The sequence below is a fragment of the Pteropus alecto genome, unplaced genomic scaffold (assembly GCF_000325575.1).
Source record: "Pteropus alecto unplaced genomic scaffold, ASM32557v1 scaffold166, whole genome shotgun sequence".
Lineage (NCBI taxonomy): Eukaryota > Metazoa > Chordata > Mammalia > Chiroptera > Pteropodidae > Pteropus > Pteropus alecto.
This window is the reverse complement of record NW_006439757.1, coordinates 4,837,741-4,843,500: the sequence shown is the minus strand read 5'-3', so window position 1 is coordinate 4,843,500 and position 5,760 is coordinate 4,837,741.

Sequence of the window (5,760 nt, the reverse complement as noted above, 5' to 3'; positions counted from 1 at the left end):
CCAAACCACAGCCCTGGTAAAAATGCTACCTCTTTCTTACCTGTACTCATTTAAAGAATCTGGCCAGAGAAAAACCCTTACTGATCAGGCTCACTTCAAATGCTGCCTGGCAATCATATCTCCCTGGTACACGCCCTAGACAAACTATTCTACCTCTTTCTCCCTCAAACTTCCAACACTTTGCCCACATCCTCATTCTTACCTGATAACCCTTCATTCTATTCTATTTCATTGAGAGAATCGAAGCCTTCGGAAGAGAATTTCAGCAAGCTCCTATCTCCCTGTCTCTCTATTCTCTTGCAACTGTGCCCATCTCCTCTGTCTTGCTTTGCCTATCACTATGGGTAAACTGTCCATGCAACTATTCAAGGCCAACACTTTCATGTTTGCTCTAGAGACCACCCCTTCCAGCTTATTCAAAGACTTTGCTCCAGTGATTCTCCCTTCTTCTCCTAATTGTCAAATTTCCTCTCTACTCCATTTTTCCCAGAGCATGCAAATATACCTTTATTTCTCTCACCCTGAAAAACTTTAAAAATACTTTCAAGCTCCCTTTCCTTCCAGCTATCCCTTCATCTCTGTTCTTGTTTGTAGCAAAAAGCCTGAGATACCTATTTTTTAAAATTAACTTGTCTTCTGATTTAAAAAATTATTTTGAAAAATTTTAAACATATGCAAAAGTAAAGACAGTATAATGATCCTCCATATATCATTACCCAGTTTCAACAATTATAAACATCTTTTTTTTAACAAGGGTGATCACTTCGTAAGGTAACAATTACAACCATTTTGTCAGTCTTATTTCATTGACCCTTCTTCCCTAAATCTTCTGGAGTATTTTAAAGCAAATCCCAGACATCATATCACTTCATCTATAAATACTCCAGTATACAGATAATGACTATTAAAAATGCCAAACACAGCACCAATATCACATCCAATAAATCTAAATGCATAATCAAGATGTAAATTTCTTAGATTGCCTCAAAAATCGTCTTTTTATAATAGATTTGCTCAAATCAGGCTCTACACACATTGCATATAACTGGTATGTCTTTTAAGTCTTTTTTTTTTTTTTTTGATCTGTAACAGTTTCCCTCCCCCACTGTTTTTCATGTTATTTATATTTTGGGGTTTTTTTTAAAGGTGATTTTTCTTGTAGAATTTCCCACATCCTAGAATTGGCTCCTTGCATCCTCATGGTTTTGTTTAGCATGTTCCTCTCTCTCCTATAGTTCCTGTAAATTGGTAGTTACATCTTGAGGCTTGATTCTCTTCTTCCTTTAATCCTCTCCAGTCATGAGTTCACCCTACTATTGCTCAAAAACAGTGTTGTCAAGTTCACAAATGACTCACATTGCTAAATCTAATGGCCCATCCTCAGGCTGCTTCTTCCTTGATCCATTAACAATATTTGATCACTTCATTCTTGGTGTTTTTGCTTTATTTGGCTTCCAGGACACAACACTTCTGTGGTTTCACTTTTACCTCACTGGTTGTTCCTTCTCAGCCCTTTTTGCTGGCTCCTCTTTATCATTCCTGCCTCTGTTGGGAGTGATATAGGATAATTTCTCAGTTCTTTTTTCTGTCTGCACTGATTCCATTGGTGATCTCATCCACTTCTCAGACTTTACCATTTTATACATGCTGACTTCCTAATTTATAGCTTCAGCCTGGATCTCTCCCAAGAAATCCAAATTCATAGAGCTACGTGTTTATTTGATATGTCCATCTGAGTGTCTAACAAGCATCCCAACTTGATTCATGTGCATAATTTGACACCAGACCGCCTTCTAAACCTGCTCTCTCAGACTTCCTTATCTTGATGGATGGCAACTCCATCTTTCCAGTTTTTCAGGTAAAAAAATCTTAGAATCATTATAGACTCTTTATTTTTCTCTCCCCTAGATAGAATCTGTCAGCAAATCCAGGTGACTCTATCTTCAAAATAAACCATAATCTGTTACCTTAATTCAATCTATTGTCATCTCTTGCCTCATACCATGGCCTCCTCACTGCTCTCTCACCCATTCATTTGCTCTTATCACAGCAGCTAGAGTGATCTTTTAACAATATAGATCACGTCAGGTCACTCCTCTGCTCAAAATATCCCCTTGATTGCCCCATTTCCGTGGAGTCAAAACCAAAGGCCTTAAAATGACCTATAAGACCCTCAATGTCCTGCTCCACCAATACTTTCCTGACATATCTCCCAATATTCTCCCCCCTCACTTATTCACTGCGGCCACACTGGCCCTCTTGCTGTTTCTACCACATGCCTTGGGCCCTTTCGACTCACCTTAGCATTTGGTGTTCTGCCTGGGATGTTCTTCCTACGATATCAGCACGGCTCACTCCCTTACCTCTTTCAGCTTTTGCCTTTTCAGTGAGCCCTGTCTTGACCACTCTCTTTAAAATTACACACCCCAAAAGTAGGATTGATGGGTCGAAGAGAATAAGCATTTGTTTTTGATAAATATTAAAATACTACCAAATTACTTTCATCAGTAATGTGTGACTATACAAGTTTCCCCCATAGCTTGATCAATTGTGGCTATTAACAACTTTTGAATTTTTGACAATCAGTGTATTTTTAATTTGCATTTCTTATAAGGGAGTTTGACTATCACTATAAGAGCAATTTGTATTTCCATTTCTGAAAACTGTAAATTCATTCCTTTGTCTACCTTTCTAAAGATGTTGGTATTTTTATTTGTAGAAGCACTTTATACATTATGGAAATTAGTTAATTGGTCTGTGATAGGAGTTGGAATAAAATTTTTCCAGTTTGTCATTTGTCCTTGACTTTATTAATGGGTTTTTCTATGCAGAATTTTTAAAAACTGGAAGTCTAATTCATCAATATTTTCTTTTATGGGTTCTGACTATTGTATCATACTATAAAAGGTCTCTCTCGCCTGAGATAATTTTTTTTTTTTATAACAGTTTTCTTTAAATTTAAATCTTTTATCTATCTGAAATTCATTCTGGTACAAGATGTGAGATACACTTCCAACTTTATTGTTTTTCCAGATGGCCACCCATTTGTCCCAATGCCATTTATTGAATGCTCCATATTTTCTCCATCCTGTGAAGTACCACCCAGGAAATTCTTAGGCACACTTTAATGGTTGTAAGCTTAAGTTGAGGCAACAGTGTTTTCTCTTTGTGAAACCAATCGTGGCATGCAGAGATCTCATACTTGCCACTGAGAGCTGCAAACAAGTCAAACCTGTAACGTGCTGAAAGCCCACACCTAGTAAATGCATACATAATGTCACCAAATTGTAGCTTGAAATGTTATGAGCACCTGATTCTCATATAGTTAGTTCCTCCACCCACACACATTCTCTTCAATAAGGTCAAAGCTGGCAGGGAAGAGTCACATGGTTTTGGTTGGTTGTTTTGCAGACTTACTCCACCGACAAGTGAGGAAGACCAGAACTTAATATTAGCCAACCATTCTGAACTATGGAGAAGAAAAGTGTTATTGTAATCCTCATGTTCTCTTTTAGATTTTGAGCATATTATTGTGACTTCAGCATTCCAGGCTTCATGACTTTTTATTTCAATTAGTATAATTTCATCCCTTGGCACTCAACTAGCTGTGAAACCAGGCCATTGGGTATGGATTATGAGGGCTAAAGTTTTGGGCATAGAACTGGTGATGTCATATGAGACCATTAAAGCTCGTTCACCTGGCACTATCTACTAGGATGCTTTTTAAACTAAGACACACATCCATTGTTAAGTGAAATTATATTGATAATGTTTACACTAAGATACTGCAAAGTCCAGCTATACCTTTTAAATTAAGTTCTGAATTGTCAAAAATAATTATGAGAAATATATTTTAAGGCTATGTGGCTGTGTTCCTTAATGGAAATACTGTATGACATAGTGGTTAAGGGTTTTGTTCAAAACGTAGACAGGGTAAGTGTAATCCTGATTCTCCTACCTTTTATCTGAGTAACTTCGAGCAAATAATCTAACTTCTATAAACTTAATTTCCTCATATATAAAATGATTATAAAAATAGCATTTGCTGTTAGAGTGATTATTAATGAGAAAATTTATTTAAAGCATGAGTAAGTTATTTCCCCCCTATCTGGCTGGCAAAGATCAAAAAATTTAATAATACATTTGGTGGTGAGAGTGTAGTGGAGACAGTGTAAATTGGTACAACCACCACTAGCTGGAATTTATCAAACAAATGTATTTGTAAAGGAACAAATTGATAACTATATACAGATATTTATTATATTACTGTCATAGTAATAAAAGAGTAGAAACGACCTAAATGTCCATGTAGAATGGGCTGTTTCGATAGACTCATGCAATCAAATACCATGTCGTAATAAAGAACAAAATAACATTTATGCTATCAAATGGGATGTTACCAAGATATGTTGTTAATAAGAAGCCAAACGTAGAACAGTGTCTAAAAAAGGGGATGGAGAGTACAGAGCACATATACATATTTGCCTGTATAATCACAGAAATGGGCAAGAAAAACACTCAAGAAAATGGTAGCACTCATTTCCTCTAACATTGGATATTTCTGGTGGAAATTTTCTAAGAATTTCCTAAATAGCCAGGGAGCTTTTTACTATATATCCTTTTAGTCTTTTTATTATACTTTGTGAATGTGTAAGTTAGTTTTAAAAAATAAACCACTGTGAAGTTTATGATACACTCATGACACATAGTAAGCATGCAATACATATTAACACTTATTTAAAATTTCAATTTACTGAGAATTATTTTTCAGTAAAATAAAGATATCCAGAGAATTTTAAAAATCAGCTGTTTAAAATCTAAATACTACAAATTTTATAACATGTAAGTAATTTTAAGAAGAATTAGATCAAATGGCATTTCCCCTATAAAATTGTAAGAGATCTCCAAAGTCGGATCTCCTAACTTTTTCCTATAGTGTCTTGAGTCTACCTCCACATTATACTCATGTTATAATGATGTCTCTTTTAGTAAACAGTGAACTCCTTAAAAACAGCAATTCTGTTTCTCATTCTTATAATTATGTGCCAGGCCTAGCATATATTAAGTACTAAATAATGTCTGCCGAATAAGAACCAGTTTTTCCCACTATGTTATACTACTAATGGAAGTACTTCAGCAAATATTATCACTTTATTATATTTGAGTATTTTATTAAACATAAAAGTAAATCAAGTGAATAGAGTCCTCATCCAGCATGTCTCAAGAATCTGAACCCATAGGAATTATTTTCCTAAATCAAATTCCAATTTAATTGTGTAATCAATCATTGTCATCTAAATTCCCCATTTTTAAGCTTAAAATATTTTATTTTATTTATGACCTGAACACACAGCCTCCTTCCACAGCATGGTCCAATCATCACTTTTAAGGAAATGTTCAAGAAGTAACTGAATGTGTTGGCTAAATTTTCTGAAAAGCAACAACTCACATCACTAATGATAAAAACAAAATTTTGAATATTGGCAGATGTTCTCAAACATCCAGGTAGAATACAGTGATGCTTTCTGTGCCCCTAGGGGCATATTTTATAGCCATATTTTATAGGGGGCATATTTTAATATGTAATAGAAGCAAGGACAGCTGTGACAATTTGGCCTTGAGGTACAAGTTCTTTAGCCACTCTAAGCCAGTTTCCTCCTCTGCGAAACGGGATCAAAACACCAGCCTCACAGTTTTTATAGCTAAAGTTAACATTTTTGGATGATTCTTTGTAGTACAGATTTCTGGGGCTTTCAACAG